Genomic DNA, 13,543 nt, shown 5'->3' with positions numbered 1-13,543 from the left:
GGATTTGACATGCTCTGTACTATGACATTGGGCATCGGCCTTGGCAGACGACGTTGCTGGCATTTCATCGTCTCGGCCATGACTAGTGGCAGCAGCTTCAGCACGAGGTGGAAGTGGATCTTGATCTTTCCCTAATTTTGGAACCTCAACATTTTTGTTCTCCATATTTTAATAGGCACAACTAAAAGGCACCTCAGGTAAACAATGGAGATGGATACTAGTATACAATTATGGACTGCCTGCCGACTGCAGACACAGAGGTAGCCACAGCCGTGAACTACCGTACTGTACTGTGTCTGCAGCTAATATAGACTGGTTGATAAAGAGAAGATGTCTATGTAACTATGTATGTATAAAGAAGACTGAAAAAAATCCACGGTTAGGTGGTATACAATTATGGACGGACTGCCTGCCGAGTGCAGACACAGAGGTAGCCACAGCCGTGAACTACCGTACTGTACTGTGTCTGCAGCTAATATAGACTGGTTGATAAAGAGAAGATGTCTATGTAACTATGTATGTATAAAGAAGAATGAAAAAAATCCACGGTTAGGTGGTATTACAATTATGGACGGACTGCCTGCCGAGTGCAGAGACACAGAGGTAGCCACAGCCGTGAACTACCGTACTGTGTCTGCTGCGACTGGATGATAAATGATATAAAAAATATATATATATATCACTACTGCAGCCGGACAGGTATATATTATATATTATATAATGACGGACCTGCTGGACACTGTCTGTCAGCAGAATGAGTTTTATTTTTATAGAATAAAAAAAAAAAAACACACAAGTGAAGTCACACGACGAGTGTTTAACTTTTTCAGGCAATCACAATATAAGTATACTACTAACTATACTGGTGGTCAGTGTGGTCAGGTCACTGGTCAGTCACACTGGCAGTGGCACTCCTGCAGCAAAAGTGTGCACTGTTTAATTTTAATATAATATGTACTCCTGGCTCCTGCTATAACCTATAACTGGCACTGCAGTAGTGCTCCCCAGTCTCCCCCACAATTATAAGCTGTGTGAGCTGAGCAGTCAGACAGATATATAATATATATAGATGATGCAGCACACTGGCCTGAGCCTGAGCAGTGCACACAGATATGGTATGTGACTGACTGAGTCACTGTGTGTATCGCTTTTTTCAGGCAGAGAACGGATATATTAAATAAACTGCACTGTGTGTCTGGTGGTCACTCACTATATAATATATTATGTACTCCTGGCTCCTGCTATAACCTCACACACAGATAGACAGGAGGATGAGCGGGGGAATCACTGATAATGACACATAATAATAACACACATGATGCACATTACAGCATGGAGCCTGTGTGTAAGTGGAGCGCAGCGTCCGGGTCACACACAGATAGACAGGAGGATGAGCGGGGGAATCACTGATAATGACACATAATAATAACACACACACATGATGCACATTACAGCATGGAGCCTGTGTGTAAGTGGAGCGCAGCGTCTGGGTAACACACAGATAGACAGGAGGATGAGCGGGGGAATCACTGATAATGACACATAATAATAACACACACGATGCACATTACAGCATGGAGCCTGTGTGTAAGTGGAGCGCAGCGTCCTGGTAACACACAGATAGACAGGAGGATGAGCCGGGTAATCACTGATAATGTCACATAATAATAACACACACAATGCACATTACAGCATGGAGCCTGTGTGTAAGTGGAGCGCAGCGTCCGGGTCACACACAGATAGACAGGAGGATGAGCGGGGGAATCACTGATAATGACACATAATAATAACACACAGAATGCACATTACAGCATGGAGCCTGTGTGTAAGTGGAGTGCAGCGTCCAGGTAACACACAGATAGACAGGAGGATGAGCGGGGGAATCATTGATAATGACATAATAATAACACACACACAATGCACATTACAGCATGGAGCCTGTGTGTAAGTGGAGCGCAGCGTCCGGGTCACACACAGATAGACAGGAGGATGAGCGGGGGAATCACTGATAATGACACATAATAATAACACACACACATGATGCACATTACAGCATGGAGCCTGTGTGTAAGTGGAGCGCAGCGTCTGGGTAACACACAGATAGACAGGAGGATGAGCGGGGGAATCACTGATAATGACACATAATAATAACACACAATGCACATTACAGCATGGAGCCTGTGTGTAAGTGGAGCGCAGCGTCCTGGTAACACACAGATAGACAGGAGGATGAGCGGGGGAATCACTGATAATGACACATAATAATAACACACAATGCACATTACAGCATGGAGCCTGTGTGTAAGTGGAGCGCAGCGTCTGGGTAACACACAGATAGACAAGAGGATGAGCGGGGGAATCACTGATAATGACACATAATAATAACACACAATGCACATTACAGCATGGAGCCTGTGTGTAAGTGGAGCGCAGCGTCCTGGTAACACACAGATAGACAGGAGGATGAGCGGGGGAATCACTGATAATGACACATAATAATAAAACACACACATGATGCACATTACAGCATGGAGCCTGTATGTAAGTGGAGCGCAGCGTCTGGGTAACACACAGATAGACAGGAGGATGAGCGGGGGAATCACTGATAATACCACATAATAATAACACACACAAAATGCACATTACAGCATGGAGCCTGTGTGTAAGTGGAGCGCAGCGTCTGGGAAACACACAGATAGACAGGAGGATGAGCGGGGGAATCACTGATAATGACACATAATAATAACACACACACGATGCACATTACAGCATGGAGCCTGTGTGTAAGTGGAGCGCAGCGTCCGGGTAACACACAGATAGACAGGAGGATGAGCAGAGGAATCACTGATAATGACACATAATAATAACACACACAATGCACATTACAGCATGGAGCCTGTGTGTAAGTGGAGTGCAGCGTCCAGGTAACACACAGATAGACAGGAGGATGAGCGGGGGAATCACTGATAATGACATAATAATAACACACACACAATGCACATTACAGCATGGAGCCTGTGTGTAAGTGGAGTGCAGCGTCCAGGTAACACACAGATAGACAGGAGGATGAGCGGGGGAATCACTGATAATGCCACATAATAATAACACACACACGATGCACATTACAGCATGGAGCCTGTGTGTAAGTGGAGCGCAGCGTCTGGGTAACACACAGATAGACAGGAGGATGAGTGGGGGAATCACTGATAATGACACATAATAATAACACACACACGATGCACATTACAGCATGGAGCCTGTGTGTAAGTGGAGCGCAGCGTCTGGATAACACACAGATAGACAGGAGGATGAGTGGGGGAATCACTGATAATGACACATAATAATAACACACACAAAATGCACATTACAGCATGGAGCCTGTATGTAAGTGGAGCGCAGCGTCTGGGTAACACACAGATAGACAGAAGGATGAGCGGGGGAATCACTGATAATGACACATAATAATAACACACACATGATGCACATTACAGCATGGAGCCTGTGTGTAAGTAGAGTGCTGCATCCGGGTAACACACAGATAGACAGGAGGATGAACGGGGGAATCACTGATAATGACACATAGTAATAACACACACGATGCACATTACAACATGGAGCCTGTGTGTAAGTGGAGCGCAGCGTCCAGGTAACACACAGATAGACAGGAGGATGAGCGGGGGAATAACTGATAATGACACATAATAATAATACACTCATGATGCACATTACAGCATGGAGCCTGTGTATAAGTGGAGCTCAGTGTCCGGGTAACACACAGATAGACAGGAGGATGAGCGGGGGAATCACTGATAATGACACATAATAATAACACACACACATGATGCACATTACAGCATGGAGCCTGTGTGTAAGTGGAGCGCAGCATCCGGGTAACACACAGATAGACAGGAGGATGAGCGGGGAAATCACTGATAATGCCACATAATAATAACACACATGGTGCACATTACAGCATGGAGCCTGTGTGTAAGTGGAGCGCAGCGTCCGGGTCACACACAGATAGACAGGAGGATGAGCGGGGGAATCACTGATAATGACATATAATAATAACACACACACACACGATGCACATTACAGCATGGAACCTGTGTGTAAGTGAAGCGCAGCGTCCGGGTAACACACAGATAGACAGGAGGATGAGCGGGGGAATCACTGATAATGACACATAATAATAACAGACGATACACATTACAGCATGGAGCCTGTGTGTAAGTGGAGCGCAGCGTCTGCGTAACTGTTAGGCGCCGGGGTCCGCTCGTCGGTGCGGCCCGGCGCCTAGCAACCAGGGACGCCGTACGCGTACAGCCGCCAGCTCACTGTCAACGCTAGACGCCGGGCGCACTGAGCTGCACGGACCCTAGCAACGGGGACGCCACTGGCGGACCGCGTTCCCCGTTGCTGGGTCCAGTTAAAATGATTGTGCACCTGTTTCCTGGCCGTGCAGCAAGGCAGCTGCACGGCATTTATGTAATCAGCCCTGTTAGCAGCTGATTGGAGGACTCCTGTTTATATGCACTCTCAGGGCTTCTCACAGACGCCGGTAATAGCTTCCTGCATGCTGTCCTTGTTTGCTGAGAGTCTGTTTCCAGTCTTGCTGTATCCGGTCGTTCCAGTCTCCAGTAGTCCTGTACTCGGAAGTTGTCATCTTGTTCCTGGAGTCCTGACTGATCACCGTTTAACATCCAGTGGTGTTCGTGAGTCGCGGCCTTGCCGTGTGTTGCGGCTTGGCCGCTTTACCATTTATTATTTGTGTTTTGGAGCATTTTGCGGAGGGTTCCGCTTCCACAGGTCCACTCTGGTATCCGGCGGTGCTGGGTAGGAGTATTGGACAAGTGGATTTTTGGTTGTCCTTTTCCCTGGCGGTTTTTCCGCACATACTTCAGGTCTTTGCTAGTTAGCTTGTTGCCCCTGGCCTGTTGTCAGTCAGAGGTCCTCTTGTTATCATCCTGCCTCGGATTTCCCTTTGTCTCTCACTAAGACCGGGGGGCACCGGAGTTGGGCAGACATAATCCGCCCTTCAAACGTGGCTGCCAGGGGCTCAAGAAACCATAGTTTCGCAAGGGATTTCCGATAGCACGGGTGAGACAATAGAGTTAGGGCGCCAGGGGCAACTAGTCTTTCCTGCTCCCGTTACCAGCATTCCATTCCAGCGCTCTGGTCATTGTCATAAGATCTCCTCTGGTCAGGAGTGCTGGAATCATAACATTATTACCGGCCACACCAAAACTTAAAATTAAACGGGGTTTAATTTTTTTCTCATTCAGTTTTGTAAGAGTTTATCGGCCTCATGAATCCAACAGGTTTAGGGCCAAATCCTGGTCAGCTCTTAGTCAGCCAGATTCAAGAACTTACTCAGATGGTTCAGGATCTTTTCCTTCGGGTGAAGTCACAGGAAGATCTTTTGCGAACTTCCCCGAAGGTAGTCCCTGAACCAAAGATGCATTTGCCTGACCGTTTTTCTGGTGATAGGAAAGAGTTTTTTAATTTTAAAGAATCCTGTAAACTTTATTTTCGTTTGAGACCGATCTCCTCGGGTACTGAATCTCAGCGGGTTGGGATTGTTGTTTCTTTGCTCCAGGGGGATCCTCAGACCTGGGCATTTGGTTTGAAAGCAGAGGATCCGGCCTTGTTGTCAGTAGATGCCTTTTTTGGGTCTTTAGGGCTATTGTATGATGACCCTGATAGAGAGGCATCCGCTGAAGGTCAGTTGCGCGCTCTCAGACAGGGTAGGAATCCTGCAGAGGTTTATTGTACGGAGTTTCGCCGTTGGTCGAACGACTGTGGCTGGAATGACCCAGCCCTGCGCAGTCAGTTTCGCCTCGGCTTATCAGAGTCTATAAAAGACAGTCTCCTTCAGTATTCCGCTCCTGAGACTCTCGATAAACTCATGGAGCTTTCTATTAAGATTGATCGTCGTCTCAGAGAGCGGAGGGCTGAAAAAGGAGCACCTGTCAGGTCAACGCCATGTGTATATTCCATTCCTGAGGATGTAGAGGAGCCCATGCAGATGGGTCTCTCCCGGCTATCTCCTGAAGAAAGAGCCAGAAGGCTAAACTCTGGTCTTTGTTTGTACTGTGGGGGTAAGGGACATTTTGCTCGTAATTGTCCGAACAAGTCGGGAAACGCCTCGACCAGGTGAATTGTGAAGGGGTTCACCTAGGTCTGCAGCTTATCTCCTCGAATAACTCCCTTTTAGTCCCAGCTAAAGTTTCCTTTGGCAGCCTCAGTTCTTCGGTGTCGGCTTTTGTTGACAGTGGAGCTGCAGGAAACTTTATGGATTTAACTTGGGCTAAGGCCTTAGGCATTCCTCAGTTATCTTTGGGTAGGTGTGTCACCATGCATGGCTTAGATGGGAGTCCACTGTCCAATGGGGTTATTTCCCTCTGTACACCCCCTGTACTACTTACGGTAGGAGCTCTTCATTCTGAAAAAATCGAGTTCTTCCTTACCCATTGCCCAGCAGTTCCAGTAGTTCTGGGTCACCCTTGGCTGGCCTTTCATAATCCCACCATTGATTGCCGGTCGGGGGAGATTTCACAATGGGGTACCTTCTGTGATAAGGAATGTATTACGTTTCCAGTCAGAATAGCAGCTGCCATTCCTGAACTCATTCCCGTGGAATACCAAGAGTTTGCTGATGTGTTCTCCAAGGGCAATGCAGACATTCTGCCTCCACATCGGCCTTATGATTGTGCTATTGAGCTAATTCCTGGTGCCGCATTGCCAAAGGGAAGGTTATATGCTTTATCCGGGCCAGAAACTGCGGCCATGAATGATTATGTTAAGGAGAGCCTAGGGAAAGGATTTATTAGGCCATCAAAATCTCCTTTAAGTGCAGGCTTCTTCTTTGTGGAGAAAAAGGATGGCTCGCTTAGACCTTGCATTGACTTTAGAGCCCTGAATAAAATCTCAGTTAAAAATACTTATCCTCTGCCGCTGATTTCTGTCCTCTTTGATCAGCTGCGTTCGGCTGTGATTTTTTCTAAAATTGACCTAAGAGGAGCGTATAACCTCATCCGAATCAAGTCTGGAGATGAGTGGAAGACGGCCTTCAGTACTCAGTCGGGTCACTACGAGTACCTGGTGATGCCATTCGGCTTGTCTAATGCTCCAGCAATTTTCCATGACCTCATTAACGATGTGCTCCGTGACTTCCTAGGGAAATTCGTGGTCGTTTACTTAGACGACATCCTGATTTATTCTGACTCAATTGAACAACATGTTACCCAGGTGCGTCAGGTTCTTCAAAAGTTACGTGAGAATCATCTATATGCCAAGCTGGAGAAATGTGAGTTTCATGTCACGGAGGTATCTTTTTTAGGGTACATTATTTCCCCTCAGGGATTTTTCATGGAACCTAAGAAGCTCCAGGCCATCCTTAGTTGGGCGCAACCCACCAATTTAAAAGCAATTCAGCGCTTTTTAGGGTTTGCGAATTATTATAGGAGGTTCATTCATTCTTTTTCCGACCTGGTTGCTCCCATTGTGGCTCTGACAAAGAAAGGAGCGGATCCTACCAACTGGTCGCATGAAGCTGAGTTGTCCTTTCGGGCCCTGAAACAAGCTTTTCTCTCGGCTCCAGTCCTCAGACATCCCAATCCAGAATTGCCCTTCGTTGTGGAGGTTGATGCCCCGGAGGTTGGAGTGGGGGCTATCCTATCTCAAAAGGATCCGGAGTCTCTGGAACTACATCCTTGTACCTTTATGTCCAGGAAATTCTCCTCGGCTGAATCCAACTATGACGTTGGTAACCGGGAGTTACTTGCAATAAAATGGGCTTTCGAGGAGTGGAGGCATTGGCTGGAGGGAGCAACACATACTATTTCAGTATTGACTGACCATAAAAACCTGCAATACATCGAATCAGCTAAGCGGCTGAATGCCCGGCAGGCTCATTGGGCTTTATTCTTTACTCGTTTCAAATTTATTATCACTTTCAGGCCAGGTTCCAAGAATACCAAGGCGGATGCCCTGTCACGCAGTTTTCTTCCGGTTCACAATAACAGTCCTGTTACTCCCATACTTCCATCTTCAGTCATTTGGGCAGGCCTCACACAAGATTTATTTACCCAGTTAAAACAGCTACAACACCAAGCTCCTGGAAATACTCCTGCTGGTCGTCTTTACGTCCCTGAGTTTTTGAGAGCTACTGTTTTGACTGAGTTCCATGATAACAAAGTTTCCGGGCATCCGGGGATCTCTAAGACTTTGGAGTTAGTCTCCCGCTCAGTATGGTGGCCTGGTCTTTCTAAAGACGTTAAGGAGTTTGTTTTTTCATGTCAGGTTTGTGTACAGCATAAGGTTCCCCGTTCCTTGCCTATCGGGCAACTTATGCCCTTAAATGTCCACCTCAGGCCATGGTCTCATATTTCCATGGATTTTGTGGTAGACCTTCCCCTTTCAGCCGGATTCCGAGTCATATGGGTGGTAGTGGACCGTTTTAGCAAGATGGCTCATTTCATTGCTCTTCCCCGACTGCCATCTGCCCAAGGATTGGCAGTTTTGTTTCTCCGCCATGTTTTCAGACTTCATGGGTTGCCCACTGATATTGTTTCTGATCGGGGTCCACAATTCATTGCACAATTCTGGAAGTGTTTTTGTGCTTCATTAAAGTAGAGATGAGCGCCTGAAATTTTTCGGGTTTTGTGTTTTGGTTTTGGGTTCGGTTCCGCGGCCGTGTTTTGGGTTCGAACGCGTTTTGGCAAAACCTCACCGAATTTTTTTTGTCGGATTCGGGTGTGTTTTGGATTCGGGTGTTTTTTTCCAAAAACACTAAAAAACAGCTTAAATCATAGAATTTGGGGGTCATTTTGATCCCAAAGTATTATTAACCTCAAAAACCATAATTTACACTCATTTTCAGTCTATTCTGAATACCTCACACCTCACAATATTATTTTTAGTCCTAAAATTTGCACCGAGGTCGCTGTGTGAGTAAGATAAGCGACCCTAGTGGCCGACACAAACACCGGGCCCATCTAGGAGTGGCACTGCAGTGTCACGCAGGATGTCCCTTCCAAAAAACCCTCCCCAAACAGCACATGACGCAAAGAAAAAAAGAGGCGCAATGAGGTAGCTGTGTGAGTAAGATTAGCGACCCTAGTGGCCGACACAAACACCGGGCCCATCTAGGAGTGGCACTGCAGTGTCACGCAGGATGGCCCTTCCAAAAAACCCTCCCCAAACAGCACATGACGCAAAGAAAAAAAGAGGCGCAATGAGGTAGCTGTGTGAGTAAGATTAGCGACCCTAGTGGCCGACACAAACACCGGGCCCATCTAGGAGTGGCACTGCAGTGTCACGCAGGATGTCCCTTCCAAAAAACCCTCCCCAAACAGCACATGACGCAAAGAAAAAAAGAGGCGCAATGAGGTAGCTGTGTGAGTAAGATTAGCGACCCTAGTGGCCGACACAAACACCGGGCCCATCTAGGAGTGGCACTGCAGTGTCACGCAGGATGTCCCTTCCAAAAAACCCTCCCCAAACAGCACATGACGCAAAGAAAAAAAGAGGCGCAATGAGGTAGCTGACTGTGTGAGTAAGATTAGCGACCCTAGTGGCCGACACAAACACCGGGCCCATCTAGGAGTGGCACTGCAGTGTCACGCAGGATGTCCCTTCCAAAAAACCCTCCCCAATCAGCACATGATGCAAAGAAAAAGAAAAGAAAAAAGAGGTGCAAGATGGAATTGTCCCTGGGCCCTCCCACCCACCCTTATGTTGTATAAACAAAACAGGACATGCACACTTTAACCAACCCATCATTTCAGTGACAGGGTCTGCCACACGACTGTGACTGATATGACGGGTTGGTTTGGACCCCCCCCAAAAAAGAAGCAATTAATCTCTCCTTGCACAAACTGGCTCTACAGAGGCAAGATGTCCACCTCATCTTCACCCTCCGATATATCACCGTGTACATCCCCCTCCTCACAGATTATCAATTCGTCCCCACTGGAATCCACCATCTCAGCTCCCTGTGTACTTTGTGGAGGCAATTGCTGCTGGTCAATGTCTCCGCGGAGGAATTGATTATAATTCATTTTAATGAACATCATCTTCTCCACATTTTCTGGATGTAACCTCGTACGCCGATTGCTGACAAGGTGAGCGGCGGCACTAAACACTCTTTCGGAGTACACACTTGTGGGAGGGCAACTTAGGTAGAATAAAGCCAGTTTGTGCAAGGGCCTCCAAATTGCCTCTTTTTCCTGCCAGTATAAGTACGGACTGTGTGACGTGCCTACTTGGATGCGGTCACTCATATAATCCTCCACCATTCTATCAATGTTGAGAGAATCATATGCAGTGACAGTAGACGACATGTCCGTAATCGTTGTCAGGTCCTTCAGTCCGGACCAGATGTCAGCATCAGCAGTCGCTCCAGACTGCCCTGCATCACCGCCAGCGGGTGGGCTCAGAATTCTGAGCCTTTTCCTCGCACCCCCAGTTGCGGGAGAATGTGAAGGAGGAGATGTTGACAGGTCGCGTTCCGCTTGACTTGACAATTTTGTCACCAGCAGGTCTTTCAACCCCAGCAGACTTGTGTCTGCCGGAAAGAGAGATCCAAGGTAGGCTTTAAATCTAGGATCGAGCACGGTGGCCAAAATGTAGTGCTCTGATTTCAACAGATTGACCACCCGTGAATCCTTGTTAAGCGAATTAAGGGCTGCATCCACAAGTCCCACATGCCTAGCGGAATCGCTCCCTTTTAGCTCCTTCTTCAATGCCTCCAGCTTCTTCTGCAAAAGCCTGATGAGGGGAATGACCTGACTCAGGCTGGCAGTGTCTGAACTGACTTCACGTGTGGCAAGTTCAAAGGGCATCAGAACCTTGCACAACGTTGAAATCATTCTCCACTGCACTTGAGACAGGTGCATTCCACCTCCTATATCGTGCTCAATTGTATAGGCTTGAATGGCCTTTTGCTGCTCCTCCAACCTCTGAAGCATATAGAGGGTTGAATTCCACCTCGTTACCACTTCTTGCTTCAGATGATGGCAGGGCAGGTTCAGTAGTTTTTGGTGGTGCTCCAGTCTTCTGTACGTGGTGCCTGTACGCCGAAAGTGTCCCGCAATTCTTCTGGCCACCGACAGCATCTCTTGCACGCCCCTGTCGTTTTTTAAAAAATTCTGCACCACCAAATTCAAGGTATGTGCAAAACATGGGACGTGCTGGAATTTGCCCATATTTAATGCACACACAATATTGCTGGCGTTGTCCGATGCCACAAATCCACAGGAGAGTCCAATTGGGGTAAGCCATTCCGCGATGATCTTCCTCAGTTGCCGTAAGAGGTTTTCAGCTGTGTGCGTATTCTGGAAAGCGGTGATACAAAGCGTAGCCTGCCTAGGAAAGAGTTGGCGTTTGCGAGATGCTGCTACTGGTGCCGCCGCTGCTGTTCTTGCGGCGGGAGTCCATACATCTACCCAGTGGGCTGTCACAGTCATATAGTCCTGACCCTGCCCTGCTCCACTTGTCCACATGTCCGTGGTTAAGTGGACATTGGGTACAACTGCATTTTTTAGGACACTGGTGAGTCTTTTTCTGACGTCCGTGTACATTCTCGGTATCGCCTGCCTAGAGAAGTGGAACCTAGATGGTATTTGGTAACGGGGGCACACTGCCTCAATAAATTGTCTAGTTCCCTGTGAACTAACGGCGGATACCGGACGCACGTCTAACACCAACATAGTTGTCAAGGCCTCAGTTATCCGCTTTGCAGTAGGATGACTGCTGTGATATTTCATCTTCCTCGCAAAGGACTGTTGAACAGTCAATTGCTTACTGGAAGTAGTACAAGTGGGCTTACGACTTCCCCTCTGGGATGACCATCGACTCCCAGCGGCAACAACAGCAGCGCCAGCAGCAGTAGGCGTTACACGCAAGGATGCATCGGAGGAATCCCAGGCAGGAGAGGACTCGTCAGAATTGCCAGTGACATGGCCTGCAGGACTATTGGCATTCCTGGGGAAGGAGGAAATTGACACTGAGGGAGTTGGTGGGGTGGTTTGCGTGAGCGTGGTTACAAGAGGAAGGGATTTACTGGTCAGTGGACTGCTTCCGCTGTCACCCAAAGTTTTTGAACTTGTCACTGACTTATTATGAATGCGCTGCAGGTGACGTATAAGGGAGGATGTTCCGAGGTGGTTAACGTCCTTACCCCTACTTATTACAGCTTGACAAAGGGAACACACGGCTTGACACCTGTTGTCCGCATTTCTGGTGAAATACCTCCACACCGAAGAGCTGATTTTTTTGGTATTTTCACCTGGCATGTCAACGGCCATATTCCTCCCACGGACAACAGGTGTCTCCCCGGGTGCCTGACTTAAACAAACCACCTCACCATCAGAATCCTCCTGGTCAATTTCCTCCCCAGCGCCAGCAACACCCATATCCTCCTCATCCTGGTGTACTTCAACACTGACATCTTCAATCTGACTATCAGGAACTGGACTGCGGGTGCTCCTTCCAGCACTTGCAGGGGGCGTGCAAATGGTGGAAGGCGCATGCTCTTCACGTCCAGTGTTGGGAAGGTCAGGCATCGCAACCGACACAATTGGACTCTCCTTGTGGATTTGGGATTTCGAAGAATGCACAGTTCTTTGCTGTGCTGCTTTTGCCAGCTTGAGTCTTTTCATTTTTCTAGCGAGAGGCTGAGTGCTTCCATCCTCATGTGAAGCTGAACCACTAGCCATGAACATAGGCCAGGGCCTCAGCCGTTCCTTGCCACTCCGTGTGGTAAATGGCATATTGGCAAGTTTACGCTTCTCCTCCGACAATTTTATTTTAGGTTTTGGAGTCCTTTTTTTTCTGATATTTGGTGTTTTGGATTTGACATGCTCTGTACTATGACATTGGGCATCGGCCTTGGCAGACGACGTTGCTGGCATTTCATCGTCTCGGCCATGACTAGTGGCAGCAGCTTCAGCACGAGGTGGAAGTGGATCTTGATCTTTCCCTAATTTTGGAACCTCAACATTTTTGTTCTCCATATTTTAATAGGCACAACTAAAAGGCACCTCAGGTAAACAATGGAGATGGATACTAGTATACAATTATGGACTGCCTGCCGACTGCAGACACAGAGGTAGCCACAGCCGTGAACTACCGTACTGTACTGTGTCTGCAGCTAATATAGACTGGTTGATAAAGAGAAGATGTCTATGTAACTATGTATGTATAAAGAAGACTGAAAAAAATCCACGGTTAGGTGGTATACAATTATGGACGGACTGCCTGCCGAGTGCAGACACAGAGGTAGCCACAGCCGTGAACTACCGTACTGTACTGTGTCTGCAGCTAATATAGACTGGTTGATAAAGAGAAGATGTCTATGTAACTATGTATGTATAAAGAAGAATGAAAAAAATCCACGGTTAGGTGGTATTACAATTATGGACGGACTGCCTGCCGAGTGCAGAGACACAGAGGTAGCCACAGCCGTGAACTACCGTACTGTGTCTGCTGCGACTGGATGATAAATGATATAAAAAATATATATATATCACTACTGCAG

This window comes from Pseudophryne corroboree, chromosome 4, assembly GCF_028390025.1.
Source record: "Pseudophryne corroboree isolate aPseCor3 chromosome 4, aPseCor3.hap2, whole genome shotgun sequence".
Classification (NCBI taxonomy): Eukaryota; Metazoa; Chordata; class Amphibia; order Anura; family Myobatrachidae; genus Pseudophryne; species Pseudophryne corroboree.
This window is presented reverse-complemented; position numbering follows the sequence as displayed.